Raw genomic sequence first — 9,887 nt, forward strand, 5'->3', positions numbered from 1 at the left:
CCCAGCTCGGTGCCTCCGGCTCGGCCAGCCCTGCCCAGAGCCCCGGCTGCCCACCCCCGGCAAGGCCTGCCTGCTGCTGCCTGTGAGAACGTAATCCCTGTGAGAGAGGCCCAGCTAAACACTGCTCCTTTCAGATTTGCCTGCACAATGTTTTCCATTAACTTGATACATGCTGTTTACATCCTCCTGCTGCAGTGCCAGAGATAACTGCCTTGGGAACAGCTCCCTACAGGTATTGTTAACAGCTGCTGGAAACAAAGGAGTTTGTTCTAGCCACGTCACTATCTAAATAGCCAAAAATACGTTACTTTTTTATTACTTGCAAGCTGATATTAAAAACTGTTGTGTTCCCCTGGTTGAAAGATGCATTCTGGAAATCTTGTATGCTGTTACAGCTGGCAGCTGAAGAAGTGTCTGTGCAAGCCTAAAAGAAAGTGACACTGAGGCAAAGGACATGTGAAGGGACTTGCTGCAAGGTGTCTGATTGACACCATCAACATCAAATACTTCCACTCAGAGAAAATAGTTTCAAGCCAGTGGTTGTTCCTTGCCATATAATTGGTTTCCATGTCTTTTCAGCCTGAAGGCTGAGGTTGCAGGATAGGCATTGGTTGCCTCAGCTGGCAACTTGCTCTAATTTAAAAAAAAGAAAACAAAAATCCTCAATCTGCAGCTGCGGATGTCCTGACTTTCAGCATGGAAGCACTGGAGATACGAGCTGGTTGACTTTAGTGCTGTTGTTCAGGGTGAGGTTGGCAGTGGCTGAGAAAATGCTCAGCGAGGGTGGCCTTGTGTGCATGGAGGGGAGAGAGTTACACGAGTTTCTGAGACCATTCACACCATCTGAAGCAGACAGACTCCCTTTGAACAGAGATGTGCCTCTGCTGCTTTTGATCAGGTCTGAACAATAGCTCCTTGTTTGTCCTATTCTATCCTTACTTGTTGCGAAGAGGAGTGGAAAAAAAGCCAGAAACTTTGATGCCTCCTCCTGGGTCAACTGGAGCAAAGATACAAACTCTACCTACTTTGGTTTTTGTCTTTTTTTAGACAATAGGACTTTGACTCATAGAGAGAGCTGTTGGCTTCAAATAACTCTCTGCTGCACAGGGGCAGATACTTTCAGTAGCTGCAGTGATCCAGTGGCAAAATGAGCATAAAAGCAAGAACTCTGTTTATCTCCAGAGTACATCCCAGTGATTGTTTCCTCTTCTCTGAAAACAAACCCTAGCAACTGAATCCAGACAATCTTCATTTGGGTACCCAAGAGGAGCTGGCTAGAAAATACTTGATTCCACTTCTAAATAATTGTTTACAATTCATTTTATTTCCCTTTATTTTTCAATTTCTTTGTCATTAGAAGTAAAAAGGTGACCTTCAAGAGAGAGCAGTAAAGCAGGGCTGAGGGATACAAAGCTACTATCACCTTCACTTCTCTGGTGCTTGCTCCTCCTGGTCCTTTTCTGTAGGTTTGGGGAAACAGATTAATTGACTCTCTATGTGCACTTTTGGTAGTTTCTTCAAAAGAGTAAGATTTTACATCTTTCAGGTGGGCTAGCACAAGCTGTGGGAAGGAACTAAATCTATATCTGAGGTGGATATGTACTCAGTTGGTGTTAGGAATTACTGAAGCCCAGTAACTGGTGTGCTTTGTAGGGAAAAGTGCACAAGGAAGAAAGTGACAACAATAAATAGGCACAAGTGGAGACAAATGTTCAGAACCCTTACAGATCCCTTTCTGTCTGCTGTTTCTGGCAACTCTAGGTTTAAGCCACAGTCTCCAAGAGAAACCAGGACTTCCCTGTGCCTGATTCCACTGAATTGCTGCAGAAAGCAATTGCCTGAGAAACTGCTGGAGTCACTTGAGTTCTGGGGCTGAAAATAGGACACGTTGCTCACTTCATGTTTTGGTTTCTGGTGTTTCTCACGCAGCATTTTAAACTGATTCAGACGTATTCCCTATGCAAATCTTTAATCCCTGTTGTTAGGAAGAAAAATGGGTGTAAATGTGGTTTTGATTTTTTCCCCACCCTTTTACAGCTGTATTTACCTCTATATGTCCCATGACTGCTTCCTCCCACTTCTGTTTCCCCTGTTATAATCTTCCATCTTCCTCTTAAATTTTCCATCATCATTAATAACTCATCTCTCTCTTAATTTTATTTTCACGTGGCAGGCTTTCTGTACTCTTCCATTTGCTTCATGCTGCTTTCTCTGTTTCTTGATTCCAGTGGCTGTTTTGCTCCATCCCTTTCTTCTTTCTGCCAATGTGAGTCCTTCTCAAACGTCTGTCTGCAAAATCTGCAAACTGAGACCTTTTGCTGCCAGCTTCCAGTAAGGTGTGGGAATAGAGGAGCAAAATGAACTCAGGCTTTTAAGGCTTGCATGTCTGTATTTTGCAGCTTTGCCTTGTTGCTGCAAGTGAGTCGCTGGGGGAGGCCATTACTGAGAAGAGCATCTTTGCCTCTGTTCCGTGCGAACATCGCTCACCCCCTACACTGAGCAGCTCATGAGGGAGCTGAGAATCTGAGCACATGGGGTGATTTTGCAGAGGTGGGTGAGGAAAGTCTGTTCAAATAAAGGTGTGACTAATTTAGCTCTGCGGTGTCTGAAAAGCCCTAATGAAAGACTGTCGACGACAGCTTCAAAAGCCATTTGGTGAAGTGATTTCCAACCCCACCCATAGTCTTGGTACCAGAAGCAAATACAGTTGTGCTGTCAGTTTGGTGCTGCTTCCCTGTGCACCAGAGCAAAATAATTGTATTATTGTTTCTTAAATTTGCACATAGCTTTTCATGGTATGGACTGAGGCTCCAGGATATTTTGGGTTCCCTGATAGGGTAAGGACAACAACCTTTTCATAAGAGCACATGAAAGGCCAAAGATAGCTCTTGAAGAACATATACTCAATTTCATTTCTGCTGAAAGTCAGTAATCACTCCAGGAAAGGGAGAGCACTTGGAACACATACAGAGTATATTCATACCATAAGCACTGCTTATTGCTGCAAGTACTTGGTGCTCACATGTGTTCTTTCTAAAAAGAACAGAATCCTGTTTAAGACAGTCTTTCCTCCCAGGAGGTTATAGCCTAAGCAATTTAAAAATTGAGCTGAGAAGGCATTTGCAGAGGTCACCCAGCCCAGCCTCCTGCTCCAAGAAGAGCTAACTTCACACATAGGTCACTTTGCTGAGGGCGACAGGGTGTTGTTCTTTGCACAAAGTAGTTCTTAGAGGGAGGAGTAGAATTTTGCTACTGAAATAAGGGTTCTGAAGATGGGAAAACCCTAAGGAAAATGCTGGTCTTCTGTAGGCTATGGCTTGAAAGCTGGGAATATGTTGCAATTTTTAATGCTAACCAGTCTGAGGTGGCTGATGGCGATATGAAGTCAGTAAAGCAAGTAAAAGATAGGAGCTAGGCAAGAAATATGGGAGAAAACTCAAAAGCAGCAGACAATCTACTGAATGCAAGAAAGAAAGAAGTTTGTGGCTTAAGGGACACCAGAGGTAAAAAAGGAACACTGGAAATTGCAAAGGCTTGTGGGAACAGTGGACATTTGCAGTTTGGATGAAGAAAGAGCAGGAGAGGTGAGAGATGCTCACTAGCCAGGCTGAGGATTGGTCCAGCAGTGTTAACCTGAGCACAGATGAATGTGGACAGTTGCTGGCAGCTCCAAAATCAATCTGTGGGAAACTGAGGAATGACCCTTGTGAGCTCAACAGCTCAAGCTGTCCTGGCAGAAGTTTGCTTACCCTCTTCTTAAAGGAATTAAGGACCAAATAGAATAGTAAGTTACAGTAAGTGTTCCCAGTGACTAACTTGTGTCCTGCAGGATGGGATGCCTCTTTATGCATGCACTGTTAAGCAGCAAGTCTTCTGACAAACATGATGCTTCTGATGCTTGTTTTTTCTTGCATTGTGGCTTTATGAAGGAAACCAGCACCCTCACATTTATTGTAAAGATGCTGTGGTCACCCCAAGTAGTACAAATATTCATATGGAGTGTGCAAAACAGCAGCTAACCAGGAAGCCTAGAAATCTAGGAAGTATTTTTGCATTGCTGCAAAGTACTGCCCGAGTTACTGTGAGGGATTTGATGCAATCTGTTGCCAGAGACTTGAAACTCAACTGGATGGAGCATGGGCTGGATCATCTAGCAGCTCCTGCTTTTAGTGGCCTCTGCAAAATATGAGACTGGTTCATACCCAGGTGGAGATGGTCCCAGATCAGAATTCACGCTCTGAAGGATCTCATATTGAGTTAGGCAGCAAATGAGATGGCAGTAGGGAGAAGATGAATTGCACAAGCCAAATCTTAACCCCTGCCCTCTCAGTGTGTACCTTGCAGTAGGAATGTAACCAATTTTCACTGACTACTTTGGTCTACTAAATAATATCAGACCCTGCAGGACAATTTACAGATGAGTTGTCAACTGAAGAGGCACAGAGGCACAGATGGCAGAGAGGTTGTGGGTGGGGTGTTAGCAAGGGGAGCTCTTTAAGTTGTGAGGAATATCCCTGAAATCTTGGCCTGTTCCTCATCTGTGCAACAAGCAGAGGAGCAAGGCCCCTGGGCACAGCCCTGTGGCCATGGGGTCCCAGAGGTTGTGGTGTCCCCAACCCTGCACAAAGACAGTGTCTCAAATAATGGGAAATGTGGCATAAGCAACCCATGGGAGAAGGGCATATGGAAATACAGCAGGAGACATTTTCTAATCATAGAGGCAACCAACAATATTAAAAAAAAACATAAAGCAGAGATTTGTAAGAATGTGTGACTTAAAAATTCAGCATGAATTGGCAGTGGGGTCCATGACTAATCACAGAGGTCCATTGTATGATCGAGTTTAAACTCTTGTTTAATGAAAGTACTTCTCTGAATAAGTCTCATTGAAAGTACAGTAAAGATCTCTGAATAAAATGTCCAGCCTTAATATACAACATTTTAAATGACAGAGAAATCACCCCAACCTTTGGTAAATAGTTTGAACACATAATCACGCTCTCTGTTTAAAACTGTCCCAGGATTTCTAGCACAAATTAATCGGGGTGGAGTGTCTAATTGCTGGTAACTGGATCTGTTACAATGTTGTGTGCCAAACTGGCAAGCTCTTATTATCATATTTCTGCTTGATTAAGCCTTTGCAGGAAAGGAGTTGTGATTTTCCCCACTGAGGGTCCACAGTGGCTCTGGGGCCAGCCCGTGCTCCAGGAACAGTGTGGGTGTGGAAACACTTGGGAGATGGAGCCCCAAAGTGCTTCTGCTGCCAAGTTGGGATGGGGGAAGCTTGTTCTCAGCAGGCTGTGGTGGCTTTTGGCACTGGGGGCATTGTTGCTGGCTCTTGGCCTTGGGCTGGTCCCCCTGAGCTCCATGGAGTCAGAGGCTGCCATGGGATAGCGGCTCTGGCTGGCAGGGTGCTGCCTGCCTGCTGGCCTCAGGGAGACCCACAGGAACAATTTAGGAACCTGTTTAGCAGAGTTCAGTTTGACAGCAAAGTTAAGTGGAAGCTCTGGGAGGTTGGATCTGTGTTTCCTGAAGTGGTTTCCCAAAACCACTCTAGGTAACCCAAGCTCAGTCTCTGTTACACTACAAATGTGCCTAACAAAAGGGACTTGTTTCAGAAATACATGATAGTTGTGTTTAAAAGGTTATTTAACCAGGCATTCACTATGTGGCCAGTTAGAGTCCTCACACTTCTGGAAATCACCAGGGCTGTCTTTGGCTGGCCTTGTTGTACTTGCTGTTCCTTTCTCCCTGATGGGGACAATGTGGATGCTGCCAAACCCTATGGCTTTTCCCCTCTGTTGTCTTCTGCAGCTGGCCTGCAGCTCTTTGGCTTGATCCTCCTGTCCCTAAGTGAGGAATATGTATTTTTCAGTAAACCTCTCTCCCTTCCCCTTGGGACTGTGTTGAGCATTCTGTAATTAAGGACACAGTGATAACATCTAATGACTCATTTACTGACATCCTTTAAAAAGGGAACTCTGACTCTGTCCCTTCTTCTCCTGGGTTTCTTTCCCTCCTTCCCTTCCGCTAAAGCTGATGAGAAACACTGAGCTATCCTACAGATTAAATGGCAGCTATGCCACTTGCTTCTCAACTGACCGTTTTTTACTGTTGACTATTTTCTTTATTTTAAGGGTGCATTTAAGAAGAGAGGACTCTTTTTCCCCTTTCTTTTCCTTTTCTCCCCAGTCTTTTTACTTTTTTTTTGAGCAGACCTGAGCTGTGCTGCTTCCTGATCACTCCTGTTCCCCGTGCTATGGAAATGAAACGTCTCTCAGTTGAGCACAACACGTTTGCTGCAGTGCCTCAAGGTGTCTATAAAACAGGTGGCCTCATCTCGGGTCGCTCTCCTTTATTGATGTTATTGCAGAGTCCTGTGCTATGGCAACCACAGGAGTTGCACCCTCTGGAGCTGGTTGGGGCGGAGGGACGAAGGACTCGGTGCCTGCTGTTAGGGACCAGCCCTGCTGTGGCCGGCGCCCTGCCAGCGCGGGTGTTTATCCAGCACTGCCGTGACTCACAGGTGCCATGCTCCACCAAAGCCACCTCCAGCAGCCTCACGATGAATCACTGCAGCCTGAGAGGACTTGCAGCAATTCCTGGGCCACCAGAAGCATGATCTCATTGCCTGCTGAGTGGAATAAGGATAAAGTCACATGGAACTCTGCTCCCGGAGCCAGGAACATGGCATCCCAGCAAAGAGCTTTCAGATGACCTAATCGGGCATGTGATTCAGTGTTAAGGACCAAACAGGGCAAAGATCCTTCTCACTGGGAAGGAAGGAAGGAAGGAAGGTACTGCAATATACAAAGAATTCATTTGAGGTGACTTTCATAACGAAACTTGTAAGGCAGGAAGGAATGATATGGCACAGGGTCTACAAAGGACTTGGCTTTAAGCAATTCTCTTTGCATTGACTGGTTTTGTCTCCTTTTTTGATTCTCCAAGTGGTATTGCCTATTCCAAGTGATCACAACGTGAAGTCTGATGATGTAATCTTTGCACACTGTGTCCAGCCCATGGAGCTGAGTTACTGTGACACTGGTTCAAACTCACCTGCCAAACCCAGCTGAAGGATTTAGTCAAGCTTTTCTCTAGCTGAAATAAATTGCTTTTGCCTCTTCTAAAAAATTAATTTGTGGCAACTTTCCATTCCAGTTGGATTTATTGTTATTTCTTAGGAATTGCTGATTTCTGAGAAGGAATCAAGTGGTCTTTTCTGATTTCAAATATAAAAGATAATAACCCTTTACTCCTCCTTGCAAAGAGAGGGGATTTGCAAATCTTTAAATGCTATGAAAAGTGCTAGTTATTTTAAATGCATGGACTTCTAAAATCAAAACCAATGCAGAAAATTGGTAAGCTTTTTAAAATCATCTTGAAATTGTAAAAGGCTGATAATTTTACAAAAATTTAAAATCAACTCTTTTTTTTGGTTAAGAAAGGTTGGGGGTTGGATTTGATGAAGATGGAATTTGCATCTTTGACAATGAGGCAGCTCAAAGCTGCTTCTTGCCTCTATTGCTGTCAGCTGGAGTTCAGATTTCAGGAGAAAGTAGAGGAAATTTATTCCCAGAGACCCCTGGGGTTTCAAGGTGCCACATCTGCTGGCTCCAAAGCATGCGTGGGAAGCCAGTGGGCTGCAGCAAGGAACAGTCAGCAGGGCTCAGCTCCTGCACATATTTGCTCCTTGAACTGTGAGTGTTGGCCCTCATCCCTCTTCCTGGGCAAGGCATGCCCACGTGTTGGTGCTAATTGGATAGTGCTGACAATCCCCAAAGTAATATTTTGGCAGCTGCTTTCCATTCCTTGACTCTGTTAGGTGTATGTTGGTGGCTAACCACATGTAACAGCATGGGTTAGATAATGAAATCATTGGCGTAAGTACTGATAGCGCTGAAGAAAATGATCCCAGAAGGGACTCCCTCGGTGTCGACCATCGAACAGCACCACCCAGCTCACTTCCATTAATTTTCCCTTCTCCAGGCCTGATGTTGTCTTGTGTCACAGAAAAGCCTTGTGAAAATCTCAACTGAGGATAAATCTGGTGGTTCTCAGCAGCAGGTGGGTCCAATGGTATCAAGCACCACAGCTGTAATACTTGTGAAAATTGGCCTGCTGTGTTTTCCTCTTCTGATCAGCTTCTGGTTTCAACACTTGTTGACCTCACAGCAGCCTGATTGCTTAGCTGGTAAAAGGGATGAGCTGCTACACAAGAACAAAGAAGCCTGGGGGATGCACTGCATGACCTGGGAAGCTCTCTAATGATTTTGTAGGCAAGATGAAAGCTGTCAGGTAAAAGGGTCTTTACCTTTCCCAGGAGAGCTATTTTGCTGGGGAAAGGTGCAACTGAGCATGGCCCAAGCCAGAGCTGGAGCACCAAGGGCATGATTTGCACAGCCTCTGAGAATACCAGCTCTCTGTTCTGGCTTGCAGGGTTTTAAGGAAGTGAGCTGCAATTGTGATGACATCAGGCAGCTAACATCAAATTCAGGCTTGGTGAACTCTGAACGTGCCTGCTCCATGGAGGTGCATGTGGAGCCTTTTGTAAGGAATTTCCTTAGCTGCTGCGCTCGCTCTTTTGAGTCATAACCGCAGTGTGTGTGGTGCTGCCCAAGTGCAGCAAATGACACGAGGCTCACACTTTGGAAGAGGTGTCTCAACAGCTTTCCCTGCAGCATGTTAATCTTGAAAATGCTGATATTTTTCTTTAAAATGTCAGAGTGTGTGTGCATGAGAAGGGGTGTGGGGTAGTTGCTGCTTTCCGCATCTCACTCCTTTGGGGACTGGAAGGGCGACACTGGCAGCTGCTTCCCCAAGGTGGTCCCTGCTCTCTGAAAGCTTTAGAGGTGAGAAGGTGGGCAGAGGAGCTAAAATTTTTGAACTGTGGCTATAAATGGAAGGAGGGATAGTTTGAGATGTTCTCCACTGAAGTGGCTGAAAAGCCAAAGTGTTTGGAAATGTTCTGAGCACAGAGGAAACAAATTGTTTATGATCCCGCAGCTCTCTCAGGCCTGCTTTATGCACAAATATGGCCAAAAATGATTTTTGAAGAGCTACACAGGGCTGGGGAAAGACCAAGAAGCAATATCTCTTGGTTGGTTGCCTCGTTTGCCGGAGGGGAAAAGGAGCCCCAGAGCCTCATGCCAGGAAGCAAATCCCTTGGGGAGAGGACGCTCCAGGCTGAGTGTAGGCAGACAGAGGTGAAGCACACTGCCCTGATATTCAGCAGTGAGCAAGCCAAGGCCACAGTCCTGCCAGGTGTAGGAGGCAGTGTAGCTCCCACCTCTGCCTTCTATCCTCCCCACAGAGGAGCACATGGGTGAGCACAGTGGGGGCCTTGGACCTCCAGGAAACTTATTCCCAGTGCCCCCAAATCAATCCTTGTGCTCTGCTCTGCAAGCTGGATGCAGGCACCTTGTTTTCATGGATGAGAAAGCTCAGTGTGCCTCAAATATTTCTTTTCTCCCCTGTCTTTTATCAGTTTATTAATCATAATAGGATTATGCTTGTGTTCCTCTTGGCTGGGTCCCAGAGGTGCCCTGTATCCGCTAGGAACAGACAGCAGCCTCAGCCAAGTTGTCTTGTTTCAGGATGGCCAGCTGGGGCTGTGTGAATGGCACACCCTGCAGTTAACTGTGTCACTGCAGGACTCCTCACTGCCAGATGATGTCTTAATTGCTTGAGATTGCAGCATAGCCCAGATTGGGAACTGAGGGTTTCCTTTTGGGATGCACCTGGGTCAAATTAGTGAAATGTACCATGAGGTGTCCAGAATACCAGGCAGATGTCTACACAAACTACTTTATCTAAAGGCACTTTGGATAAAGGAAATGTGTGTGGATATGGTATGTAATAGAAAATACACTCAAGACTCCCTCCTT

This window comes from Molothrus aeneus, chromosome 4 (genome assembly GCF_037042795.1).
Source record: "Molothrus aeneus isolate 106 chromosome 4, BPBGC_Maene_1.0, whole genome shotgun sequence".
NCBI lineage: Eukaryota > Metazoa > Chordata > Aves > Passeriformes > Icteridae > Molothrus > Molothrus aeneus.